A 14,777-nucleotide genomic window follows, 5' to 3' on the forward strand; every position below is an offset into this window, starting at 1 on the left:
AATGAGGGAATTAAACAATGAGCGAGTGTGGGACAGCTCTGATTGTGTTGTTTGGTGGGCTTTGGGATTGTTATTTTGGGAGCGCCATTTCACAGAGTGCCGATGTTAACCTTGTCCCTGCAGGATAGAGGTTACTGATATGAGCAATGCTCCACATGACCATTGTTTATTTAAGAGCTCCCAGGAATGGGATTTCCATTCACTCTTTTAAGGTCTAGATTTAGATCGCATTTGCAGTGGTTGTTTTGAGAGAGGCCTTGTGATCACAATTACAGATGATCGAATGTTTTGGGATGATATGGGCTGCACTCCTAACATGGCTGCAATAAAGAATTCATATATATATATATATATATTTATTTTGGTGTTGGTTCTTCCTTGTTTGTCTTACCAGGGGGTGGTGCTGAAAGGTAAAATCTTGATGGCTGTACACAAAGCTCCTATATGTGTACAGAAACAGATGGACAAACTAATAGCCAACGTTGCTCTGTTTACCCATATAATTCGCCACATGTCTCACTGTCTTTGGCAGGCAAAAAGGTTAATGTGTTTCCAAAGCTCAACTGCTCTTAAGATGAAACCAAACATAGTTTTAAGAAAGAGAAGATGAGTTTCTTCAGTGAAAATGCATTTTAGTGAAGTCTACCTGGTGTCCAGACGACCAGAGACCTGGCTATTCTTTAAAACAATGTTGCAAAAAAGAGCACCTATTATGTATATTATAGTAAGTGCTCAGGAAATTGCTCTCAAATGTAAAAAGAGTCGTTGTTGACAGTACACATTTTCAACAGTTAAACAGCTGGAAAAAAGTATTTTCCTTTTTTATTCCATAATGTGAGACGCTTAATCTGTGACCCCAAAAGGTGTCCAGACAGCTGTACCACCCGCAGCTCAAAACAATAGCACGCAACGCTTATTTTAATTAATGATGTTTAAGAGTCCGCACATACAGTCTGGAACATGTAGTCTGCATGTCAAAATGTGGACAGCTTCTATGTCGGACTGAGTCTTGGGAATATTGTCTTGGGAAAACGGATGCAAAGCCGTATGTCTTCCTCCAGTGGAGGAAGGCCAGCATACTCCGGTGATGAACACCCAAGTGATGTGCGTGGCCCAGCAGCACCGCGCCACATCTCTGCTCTACTGCAACAGGTTGCAGTGCTTCTCTTTTTTAAGTTTTTGCGCATCAGATGCAAAAAGGTGTCATCTATGGAAGATGAAAAAATTAGGCTTTTTATGTTTCTGTTCGTACCGCTGCATCGGTTAATGTCAGCAATGTGCACTTGAGAAGAGTCAACAGTTTATAAAGTAGATCTTGCACGAATGCAACTTTAACATAAATGAAACCCCGTGTTACCTGATATTCATACTAATCTCTGTGTTTTAAGTCAAAATGCAAAAGGTAAGATGACCAACTGTGATGCAGCAGAAGAGTGGACTTCTTATTTTCAAAGCATTATTATAGAAATGATCCTTATGGCATTAAAAATTATTACTGTTCAGTAAAGTTATGTGAAGACAGTGACAATGAATACCTTCCATATCCTGGGGACAGGATCTCTATGGAAACCCCTACCCCTCTGTTAGCTCATTTATTATGTGCTTCCCACTTCTGCAAACAAATATAGTTCTTTAGCTCATTTTTAAAAGGATTATATGTTGACTGCTTGCTTTTTTCCTCCTGTTAGCTAACAATTACAAAACACCACAAAACAAAGGTACTTTAAGGGGACTAAAAACCAGCTGCCTCATAACAATAACAATATGCTTTTTTTTTTTTTTTACAAATACCTGATGGGATTAAAATATATATGAGCTCAGGGATGCCCCTCCCCATCCACCACACACACACACACACACACACACACACACACACACACACACACACACACACACACACACACACTCACACATACACACACACACACACACACACACACACGCACGCACACACACACGCACACACACACACACACACACACACACACAAGACACACACACACACACACACACACAGACACACACACAGACACACACACACACACACACATACACACACACTCACACACACACACACACACACACACACACTCACACACACACACACACACACACAGACACACACACACACACACACACACACACACACACAGACACACACACACACAGACACACACACACACACACACACACACTCTGCTGATATTCTACACTATCATGTAAAAATAAACACGCCCCAGTCTTTCCCACAACACACCACAAACACTTATCGGGCCCAAAATAGGCTGATTACATCATCATACTACTGCTTAAGCGTGTGAAGTGTGCGGTACTCTGAAAATAAATAGCTCTTCTCTTTCCTTTCCTTTTTTTAAATCTCAGACTTATACAAACAGGAACATAAATGCACTATAACAACACTTACCACTCAACATGTGATATTAGTGCTGTTTTGTTTAAAGGACATAAGAATAATGGATGATGGATTACTCGTCACCCAGGGGTAGATTTAGGGCACGCCAAAGCAAGTTCAAGGTTACAGGTGGATGCAGGCTAAGAGTATTGTGGATACATTTGTTCCTGGTGCCATTCAAAATGTGTTGACGCTAAGGAGGTATCAACGGCAGCAAGGTAGCAGGTTTGCATTTGAAAATAGGGTCATTTTGGATATAGTTTAGTATGGGATATGGTAACAAATGCAGCAGGTAGCTGCGTGCTACACGAAAGACAAGTGAAATACTAGCCAATCTGATCGTCACATACTTTGATCAGTGAATTTTTGTCAATTTGAACCTGGTCAAAAAATGAAATAAGCAAATATTTCACTTGAAGTTTACAGATAGGAACAAAAGAGGATAGGTTAGGTTCAAAAGAGCTGAACAAATAGTAGATTACTCCACTAAAAGTGAAGACTTAATTCATCAAATTAAATTTATGTATGCTTTGCTACTGTTTCATATTTTCACTATATATTTTTGATAATCTCATTGGCACCTATTGTAATATCAGTTTGAATTTTCCATATTTCTCTTTAAGACATTGCTGCGTGACTGTCTTTATCATATGACCATTGACAGCCGGCACTACCAGTATTCACACGGCCACTTGTGACCACAATGTGACTTCTAGTGTCTGCATCTGTATCCAGTGGGAACATGTCCATAAACGCCTCTGCAGGATTTCGGACAAATGTGCACATTTTTAAAAAGTCTTCGAGGTTTCTAATGCAGTTCATTTTCAAAGACTCTCTTATGATGTTAATGTGTATGGTATAGCACTGTTATAAATGTACTCTAGGAATGCCCAATAAAAAATAACAAAATGCATCAGATGAATTGCCATTATAATTTCCCTCCCCTCAAGCATTCACATGAGGATTAATTAAGTTTTATGGCTTTAGTAGCTATGGATCATTATATTCTGAGCACTTTTAATGCTTGGGGCAATGGGCATTTGTGGTCTTTGTAAAATGTGTAGTTCTACAATAATTACAAGAATCTTGTTTATTAGTCCTCAAGCATCATTTTATTATGCTAGGCACAATAAATAATATGAGTGATATGTAGAATTTTCTTCATTATAATTGCAATTCTGTTAATATTATTTCACAGCACTGACGAGCTGTGCTGTTCACATAATTTTTTACTGTCAAGAACAATACTGTATAATTGTCAGTATTCTCATTAAGCAACACATTTGTCCTGCTTCAATGACAGCTTACATTTCAGACCTGACTGTGGGAACATTTCAGATAAATTATACTTTTTCTATTAATGTGGCCGTGCTTAGCATTATCAGTTCGGAATGGTTTTTCCACCATGGAATTTTTTCCGCTTTACCTTATCGAAGAACAGCAGCCCTTCAGAGTGTCGAAGTCATTTCCCTTTGAGAAAGACCTGCGGAGAATGCTGACATTTGTGGAGGTGCCATTTAGCGCTTGGAAGGCAGCTTAGGGAAACTTGAGAAACCAGGTTGCAAATGTTTCCCTGCAAATGTTTCCCTAAAAAGTTTCCTCGCGTATGCAAACAATGGCTGCTTAGGCTCCATGGGAGAGGAGACGAGTGTGTCGTGAGTGATGGCGCCTCCACTGAATCTGCCACATGACAAACACCAATACATCAACATTATCTGGTGTACAGTAACTCCTCTCAAAGAGAAAGAACACATTCCTAATTACCATCAAATCGACTGAGCTTTTGCTGTCCAGCTAACACTGCCTTTAGAACATATTAATCACTCCACAGATGAGTTAGATCAACTTTGAAAATCGCTGAAACAAAAGCCCATAAAATGAATATCAGCGCCGCTTGGAATGACAAGTATTATCAACAAAAATTAATCAGGCGCATCTTTTCATGAACTCAATTAATAATGTGCAACAACAGGGTCTTTTTTCTGGGGATGAGAATTAATTAGCAGTGGGAAGGTCACGCCGAGAAGCTGACATCACTCATCAGAATGGTGTGGCAGTTCTAATTATTTGTCTCCCAGGCTTGGGTGGTCAAAAATTATTGCAATACCTGAGCAAGATTTAGCAAAAGCCGTGTTTTAAGCAGCTTTAATTAGACGGAGCTATGTGATTAATGCCACATAAGTACTCCAAATCAGCCCCTCATCAGGCCCTGACAGGTACGGTTACTGTTCTGTGAAAGGCATTTCACTGACACTAACCAACTGTTTAGTATCTAATTTTCTCACTTTGCAACAATTAAACAGCTATTTACTCAAAAAGTACTTGTTGTTGTTAATAAAGATGTAAACTCTGACAAACCACCTAGTTCCAATGTCAGAGAGTGATGTAATACATCACAAAAATAATGATTACGTTCTACCTTAACATACTACATTTTAGCGATAGGTTTCTTGGTGCTTCACCTGAAAGAGCCAGAGGCTCGTTGTAGAATACTTGGCTTATCCCCAAACATACTTACATGTTCAAACTGACCATTATTTAATAAAAGACATTCTTCCAGCTCAGAGACTATGAGCTTAAACAGAGCCCCAGTATTTAATATTACAGGCATACAAGCCCCAGGAAATGAAATGGTTGCCTCAGTAAATGATTATTGAAATCTGATCACATAGCGGAATGAACAAAGTCATAATACCTATCGTTCATTTCTTTTTTGAATAAGCTTAATGATAAAGAAGCTGAACAACAACAAGGGATAAAAACATGCAAAAACATATTTCTAAAATATTTATATGTTGTCAGCCTCAACCTTAAAAAAGCCAGAGATGCAAAGTTCTACAGTGTTCTATTTTGCAGGACATGAATGTACCCAGTGCAGGATGCAATGTTGTATTGTTCCATTGATATAGCCTCAACATAAGGCTACACAAGGCTACCTGGAAACATTTGACTTATTCACTGCAGCCATGTGATAGCAGAGAGGGATTTATGCAAAGCTGAGTGCCAAATGGAGAGTGCATTTTTACCCCTGCAACACCTCTCCACCCCTGCTACACCTCTCCACCTCCAGGCTCCTTGCCAAGAGATACTGCTGCACTGACTAATTTTCAGAAAAAGTTTCACTTTGAAGACTTTAATGAAATGCAAGAGGCACTGCAAAGTCAAATCAGCAATATTAAGTGAATTACTGTGTGCATTTGAGAAAGCCTTTTGATACTGCCTTTTGCATTCAAATACACTTTTTGTGTGTTAACTCTGTCAGATTATCTGGTTGCTAGCATTTTTTGATTGGTGCAGTTTTTGATTGGTGGGTGTTGGACTGCAATAGTAATTGTTGTTTATTAATGAATTCATTGATAATCTTTTTTTTTTTTTTTTTTGGGTGCTGGGAGGAACAAAACGTTGTTTTGTTAAAGTAGCACTGATGTATACAGCATAGTTCAGTGTTGGCCTCTAAAATGTCTGTATGTGCAAACCGATAAACTCACTATTTCACAATCTGAAATTCCAGAAACTGAAACATAGAGTTTTCTGTCTTTGTAGACATTGTTGTTTCTTGTATGACCTATGTATAAAAAATGTTTGGCACATATTTTCAATACAGTGCTGGTTTCCTATCCTGGCTCATCTCTTTTAGCTACACTCCAAGCCAGGAGCTGCAAGACTGGCTTTAAGCACAACCATAGACTTTTCCTCAAGGTCTTATGTGACAGTGGGAACTTTATTTCCGAGCACAGCCCCTTTACCCTTAGCTTAAATATCACAGAAAATGTCAAAAGAACTAGTTTGGACACCAAATAAGGCAAACATGTAAACTATTAAAACTATGGGAAAGTGCATATATGAGTTAATTTCACTGCGTGTTGTACTGTGTATGACTATGTATGTGACAAATAAACCAAACTTGAACTTAAATATTTGAAGTGCCAGTAATGCTCAGCTTCTCACCAGCATTGTCTGAAGTAGCACTAACCCTAACTACATCAATTCATATTACCTGCAAATTAGCAAAGTTCTACTTTCAGACGCACAGTACATTTGATCCAAATAGACTTTAAATGCCATTTCTGTTCCTATTAACCTACAGATCGCTGTGGCAGATATTTCCACGAGGGTGTGTGAGGGGAAAAAAAACCCAGAGGCTAATGGCTTAGTTGTGACAGCGCTTTTCATGATGATTTATGATTCTGTGTTTAACTTGATTACTCCACTGCTGACTCTGAATACTATTTCAATTAGTGCACTGAAGGTCACATCGCAAAATTCCTCCATAATCTATTCCTATTAACACTAATGCAGGGAGTCTCCATATCTGTTCACCCTTGTTGATTCAAATCATCCCTTCTCCTAATGGCCAGCTTGTTTACCAGTTTACTGGTTTAGACATATCCGAGATGGTAATTTTCAACCCTTAGCATATCATTATTGTCCCTGCTTTTGACACATTGCTGGAAGGGACATCTCAATAGAGTCCCTTGCTTTCCCACAGCTTTTGATTTTTCAAATCTGCCCCACATATTTAGTGATATTTACGCTTGATGAATTTGATTATTAAACGGCCACTGGCGAGTTAATAGAATTAAAACCTGCATAGCGCATGGTTCTAAAGAATATACATCAGAAATACAAGACATTTAAAAATGCCCCATTGTTAATTTTTGCTGTTACATTTGAAACTTTTTGCCTATATAGTTACTGCACAGTTCTGTAAAAAAAGAAGTTTGCCTTGATTCACAGCCTTGAGTTCATAGCACTCATAAGCACATAGTTCACAGTACTCTGCAAATGAGATGGTCTTCTAAATACTGAGATAATTGTAGACTTTAGTTGATAATGCATAGGAAGCATATTTAGTTTACTGTGCATGGTAGTGTACCATTTCAATCAGTGGGCCCAAAGACATCGAAGACATCGCTGGGGTTCAGCGTGATTATTCAGAACAACTAGAAAGGGGTACCTTCTCTCCGTCAACAAGGGCACCATACATCTCCTGCTGCGTTCATGCTGCACAGTGATACGTATCCAAAATAACCGTGCACCTACTGCTCCGCATCCCCTCACTGAAGGTTATTTGTCGTCTGAAGGACTCCACTTGTCAAGATATGATGAATACCACGTACACAGACAGGGGAGCATCAAAACCCGGATTAGCCGGAAAACTCACTGATCTGTGAATAACCTAAAAAGAGGAGCAGAAGATTAGCAAAGATGCTTCTAAGAATGATCCATCACACTCAGCTACCAGAGAAGTGCGAATGAATCATTCGGCTTTGGGTTCTGAACCTGCTCTCCCTCCGCCGAAACACTGTCATGTAGTCATGAGAATTGCTGGGAGAACGTTATTAAATCAGCACTATTAATTTCCTTGCAGATCATTTCTTATCTGCCCTTTCAAATGAATTATTCACATGAGGATGTCTCCGATTGCTGTATTAATCTCACGCCTTTATATTCAGCTCTGTTGACCATAAAGCCTAAAGCAATGTCAGTGATTTGGCCCCATCTGTAAAAGAATGGCTAATGGAGAAGAAATCCCTTAAGAGTGTATGACTTGTTTTCTAGAATTCACATTACAATAGCAGTATTGGCCATGTGTTAACTTTAAGCAGGTCGAGGGACAATATTGGGAATAAAAGCACCATTTCCCAGATGCTAAGGACCGGATTTCTTTTCCCTTAGCATTCTCTTAATATCCACTGCTAACGTGGTTTCCTTTTGGAGTAGACATACTGTGTTGACACCATTGTCTTGTGGTTTACACTAGGGAATACGGCTGCAGCAACAGTTTCGGAGCACGTCTTCCTCCTGCCCTGTCTGGACAGACAGAGACAACAGGTAAAATAATCACACGGAAATGCTTTTGGTGGTGTGCGGCGATGACAGCATGCTCGCAGGCTGTTTACAGCACACTCGGTAGGCCCTGTCTCAGGAAGTGCACTGGATCAAAGTCAGGGCAGCTGCCTTACCCGTTAGTGCATGTGTGATAAATCAAATGAAATCACTCTCATTGTTACTCTGGAGTGACTTGTCTTAGTATCTGACAGGAAAAAAGCAGGAAAAGAAAAGTGGAGCCGATAGTTCGAGTTGCTTGAGTAATAAAAAAGGCTTTGGGCAGGCCTCCAACTTAGGGACAGAACAATTGAATGGAGAAGCTTTTGTGATGGCAACACAATCACCTCCAAGAAATTATAGTCTTGTATGCATAACCGGTACAGACAAGTTCTTTTGGATGTAAATCAAGCTAGTGAGACCATAAACATGGCAATTACCGCTGCGCTTGGGTACAACGTCTGTTTTTATCTCCAGGGAGTAATTTCTTTTAGTGGTTTTCTAGAAATGACTCTTACTTCCAATATTCTTGCACAGAGCTGAGACTCATTCTGAGGTATACTTTTTCTGATGTATACATTTTTCCATATAACATTGCGCACTTTTTCTGTGTTTTTTCCCATTGTGCATGTTTATATGCACAACCGATGTTCCAGTTACAGTTGTGTGATACAGGAATAAAAACGAATATATTGCTATAAAGCATAATCAGAAGAATCCTGAACACATATATCTCAGCATGTACTACTGAAGAACATATCCCAGTATATATTAATGAAGAACATATCCTAGTATATATTAATGAAGAACATATCCTAGTATATATTACTGAAGAACATATCCCAGTATATATTAATGAAGAACATATCCTAGTATATATTACTGAAGAACATATCCTAGTATATATTACTGAAGAACATATCCCAGTATATATTAATGAAGAACATATCCTAGTATATATTACTGAAGAACATATCCTAGTATATATTACTGAAGAACATATCCCAGTATATATTAATGAAGAACATATCCTAGTATATATTACTGAAGAACATATCCTAGTATATATTACTGAAGAACATATCCCAGTATATATTAATGAAGAACATATCCCAGTATATATTAATGAAGAACATATCCTAGTATATATTACTGAAGAACATATCCCAGTATATATTAATGAAGAACATATCCTAGTATATATTACTGAAGAACATATCCCAGTATATATTAATGAAGAACATATCCCAGTATATATTAATGAAGAACATATCCTAGTATATATTAGTGAAGCATGTATCCCAGTATGTAGCACCTCAACACATATCCTAGTATGTATTACTGAAACACATATCCTAGTATGTATTATGCTTTAAACTGTTTTTGAAATGGAAAAGATGAGGAAAGTTCAACGATTTGAGCAGGTCGGACTAACTTGCATGAAACAGGAAATAACCATCCATTGATTTTTGTTTTCAGAAAGATCAATTTTATTCTTCCTTTGTTTTGAAAGTACAATGCACCAAAGCTCCTTGCAGCTGGATGTATCCTGTAAGGCAAAGAAGAAAAGAGGCTATTAATCAAATGGTGTTGTTTCAAACATTGTGGTGTCCTTCTGCACAATAGACACAGCCTAAATCATTTAGGATTAAGTGCCTGGAACACACCTACATCTTTAGGTAGTTCAATATATGAGATGGTTGACCATAGCAAATATGAAGATATAGTACAATGTGTGTTTCTGCTAACCGAAAAAACCCCAAAAAACCCTTTTCTGATATGAAAGCCTTAACACTACCTTTTCAGGCATGGAGTAAATGAAATAAACATGGTGTTTTGGAAATATGATTTTTTGTATGTGTATTTTTCCTTGGAAATACACATTATGCAGGTTCTCTTTGATTTTCTTCAGGGAAATGTCTTTGTTTGGGGCCTTCATATCTGTATGAAAACATGTTTTGAAAACACCATTTGTTAGGAGAAGAAGGCAACCACTAAATTTCTTTCACTCAAGTCTAAAAAAAAAACAAAAACAAAAACCTAAAAAACATGGTTCATGTGAAAGTGAAAATGTAGATATCTACCCAACATCTACTCAATATCTACCCAACATCAACATCTACCCAATCTAGTTTTTATGGGCAGGACTGTGAAATGGTAGCTGATAGACCACTTAGTGTTGCAGTGTGTTAAAGTATTTTCCTCCCTCTAGCACACTGATAGCAAGTAAAAATGATGTCTTAAGCTTTATATCAGCACCTGCCTGTTTAAGATTCATAGAACAGACTATCTGCCCCAATCAATATCTTCTTGAAATTTAAGTTGCATAATGCGTCTCCTTCACCAGCATGATTTAAAACATCAGCACAAAGTATTCTTAATTTTATTGCCTGCTGTAAATTAAAATTAATGAAGCTGACATCCACAATTAACAATGAAAAATGCAGATTCCTATAATTACTTTAGCCATAATATTGTTTTCAACAAAGGCTCAAGGTGTTCCTGTTTGACTGCTCAGCATTCAACGAAACACAAAAAGACAGCTTCATTACAATTTATTTGCTATAGGAAACAACAATATATATAAAAAAATGCTAACAAAAATTCTACGCTCATTTGGGAATCTCTCGCCATGCATAATTAAGCAAATTTGATTGGAATTAGGCATGACTTCTTTGGTTGGGTTTTAATGAATGCAAATCAGGCATCTACATCCCTAAGATTAATTTCAGCCAATTAAAAAACAAAGCTCACTGGAAAGTGTAGAAGTGTTCAAAGCTGGGCAGCAAAGCTTGTTTTTCCCCCCTCTGCTCATCTCATGCTCATAACTTGTGCTCAGGAGATCCTAGCTCCTCATCCACCATCTTTGATCATTAGCATGGCATTACAAAGAAGCCATGTGCATTCAAATGGTGTATCAAACTGCTAGTCTTTCTCCTCCATAACTCTGTCTGGTTATTTTTCAGTGCGATGCACACTGAACGGTCGCTGTGATTACTGAAGTTATTCTGTTGTCATGCTCTGTATACTTTGTCGGGGATATATGCAGCTCTGCAGGTTATGGTCAGGATTTGCCTGACTTTGAAAGAAAGTTGAATGTTGTGAGTGACATTGTTTCACATGGTTTTTTGCTCCAGCTGACATCAATCCTGGGTTATACTTCAATAGACAATATTATATTTATATCATAGACCACCTATCATATTTAACCTGCTGTTCATATACACCTTCCCATTATCACGGTTCACTTAGTGTACTGCAACACAAGTTTACCTTTTTAAAGACTTGTTTACTAAAATAGAAGCATATTCTTTACATCAGAGGCACAGACAGAGATACACACAATGTAATGTGTGGGGATTTGATTAAAATGTGAAAAGCTTTAAATTTGTTGGCTATTGATGTGTATTGATAACTCTATTGGGTTAACAATTTAGGAATCACAGTTCTTTTCATACTCATGCTCCCTTTTCAAGTTGGAGAAATTAACACACTAATAAAGTGTCTATTTACATTCAGTGCTTGGTTGCAAAACGTTTGCATGTCCTAAGCCTGAATTCCATAAACATCTGCAGGTGCTATGTATTTGCTGAATATGTCCTGAGTATTTGCTAGATATTTGCTGTGTGTGTCCTGGGTATTTGCTAGGTGTGTCCTGGGTGTTTGCTGGGTATTTGCTAGGTGTGTCCTGGGTGTTTGCTGGGTATTTGCTAGGTGTGTCCTGGGTGTTTGCTGGGTATTTGCTGGGTGTGTCCTGGGTGTTTGCTGGTTACTTTCCCTTGTTTCTCTGCTCTGAACCTCTAATGCAGTAATTTTCAGTTGCTGCTTGTTTAAGGGACTTGTCTTCAGAACATTTAACGCATTAATGAGAATATTCAGATCAAGAGACTTAGACAGACAGAAGCATTTTACTTCTAGGTGCCAAAAACTCCATCGCTGTTTTTTGTACTTTGTGTTGTTTTTTTTCTGAAAGATAAAGCAATGTCTATTGAGCTTCTAGGCATGTGGATGGACCAGGGTGATAATGTTTCTGTATACGTCAGAATTCATCCTATTGCGGATCTTCTATTGCAGATCCTCCTCTGGCGGTGTGAACACATGTATGCCCACATCCCACAAAGTGTACTTAAACTCTTGATGAGTTAAAAAAGTTTATTTTCTTCATGATTTCCTGACTGTTTTGAACTCCTTTTTTTTTTCACAGTGGCTTGCTTGACTGCCACATGCTTTTGTTAAGAGAGAGAGCATCAACAGATTGTAAATGCAAATAACACATCTAGCCCTAGACCTTATGTTAGCTCTATCGTTATGTTCAGATCCTTATGGATGGCACTGTAAGTGTTGAGCCTACAAGCTGAATGCCAAAAAGTAACTTGCCTCATCGAAGCAGATTCCAAGCATAAATAATATGAATGAAAACATGAATGAATGAATTTCATGGTAAAAGTAACGCATTTACTTACAAGTTATTTTTTTCTTGTGTAGACATTATGATGAAATCGGACAGACTTTGTCAGGATTTGTAATTTCTAGTATTACCCAGAAACCAAGGTATCAGTGCTAATAAGAAACAACCTCTAAATCGTTCCTCATTGGTGTGCTGTTATTGTAGCAAACAACTAAAAATAAATACAGACTAAATGTGAAATTACTAAGTGATCCTTGTATGGCTTCTTATAGAAATCTAAGCAAACCAAAGGTCAAGTATTTTGACTGCCATTGACCATCATGAATACTATCAGTATCAGAGTGTCACAGCAACTAACCAGGCTGCATGTTTCAGGGAAATCGTTTATTTAATTCTACTTGATTATTTTATGCTCTCTACTAATAGCATGAAAGTTTTTATTTGAATTTAAGCAAAAATAACTGTAAAAGAAAGTTCAACCAAATTTAGTTGAGCCAACTGCTGATTAACTCTTATTTTATAGCGCGCTGGATATTTGGCTGGAACAGGCAGGTGCAGGTCTGGCATGCGGGCTGGTTGGAGTAAATAGAGCTTGTTGTTTACAGTATGGTTTCTTTTCGAACCCTCTCTACCAGGACTCTTCTCTCATCTTTTCTCTTTGCTCTCCACATTATACTGCTAAAAGCCACTTAACTCTTGGAAGTAATGATACACCCAGCAGAGTCTGCTCTAGTATTCATCTCACTTCACATCTACTGCTAAAGAAGTTTCATGTTGCTCCCCCTCGCTCCCCACGGGTGACTATTTGAAACACTTAATCTTTTGAAATTTTTACACACCTGCTAATGTTTCTCTGTTTCCCATACAGCCACTTGATAATTAAGACGGTGAAAAGGATCTTTCACTTCAACGCAGGGAAATGTTCCTTCCGGCTCTCCACAAAACCTGTGCTGGTAAATCCTGATTATTTGGAGAGGCAGGCATAAATGTTAATGATTTAGGGCAAGCAGGCAACTCCACTGGAGGCTGTGGAATACTAATCTGCGCACACTTCCCCCACACCTCAACACACACACACACACACACACACACACACACACACACAAACACACACACACACACACACACACACACACACACACACACACACTCCTTGCACCTCGTTATGTGAGCGCGTGTACATCGATTTGATCTCTCACATCAAAAGACAAACACTGATGCAAGTCAGCAGTTCCTATGTCAATGTCACTCCTTGATGTGATTCTTTCCACACGCATCTTTATGGCTCAAATGTGTGTGTGTGTGGGGGGGGGGGGGGGGGGTGCTTGGAGCAATAGGCAATCAGAACTATTGGCATTTCTTTAAAGGAGATTCATGGGTGTCTGGGGTGGGGTGGGGGGTGGGGCCTTAGATTGGATATGCTGGACAGCTGCATTTCTTGCACCCGTTTGTCCAGACAGAGGTTCGCTTGCGGTTTAGGTAGCACTAATCCCATTGTCTTCACTGTTATGTTTCCCATTAATGTTGTCTTGCGGGATCAGCCTCCAGCAATGCAGGCGGATGAGTTAAGCATGCTCCAAAACTCTGGGGTGAAGTTCAAAGCGCCACGAGGAAGCCTTTATGTGAGCCTTAATCACGGTAAAACACAGCCCAGTATGCCGGGCACATGGCGCTTGCCGTGTGACAGGCAGAGTGAATATTTGGCCTCTGATGCATTCTTTTTGAAGGAATAAAGAAGGTAGCGAGCAGCATTATCTATTCAAGTAGCAGACGGGGGGATAGTGAGTGTGCTGGGCCACTGCTGTTCAAGCTGTTGTGTCTCATTTTGTCTGGAGAAGATCAGAGAGTCGGGACTCACTGCAGAGTGGAGAGTGCAAAATGAGCCTGGACCGCAAGTCTCCGGTCCTCAGGGAGAGTTTTGCATGGGGAGCCATGCTATTGAGCTCATTTGCATTGCACTGCTAGAGAAATATGATGCAAACCGATACGCACAATGGCAAACACAGAGACAATAGGAGTGTTTTCAGAAGCAGCGGCTAATTGAAAGGTTTATTTCCCAAAAATGTTTGGGCTTTTTTTAACATTTAAGCAGTAAGTCCCAGCTTTCAAATTCTGTGATTTGCTTTG

This window comes from Electrophorus electricus, chromosome 9 (assembly GCF_041902795.1).
Source record: "Electrophorus electricus isolate QZ-2024a chromosome 9, ASM4190279v1, whole genome shotgun sequence".
NCBI lineage: Eukaryota > Metazoa > Chordata > Actinopteri > Gymnotiformes > Gymnotidae > Electrophorus > Electrophorus electricus.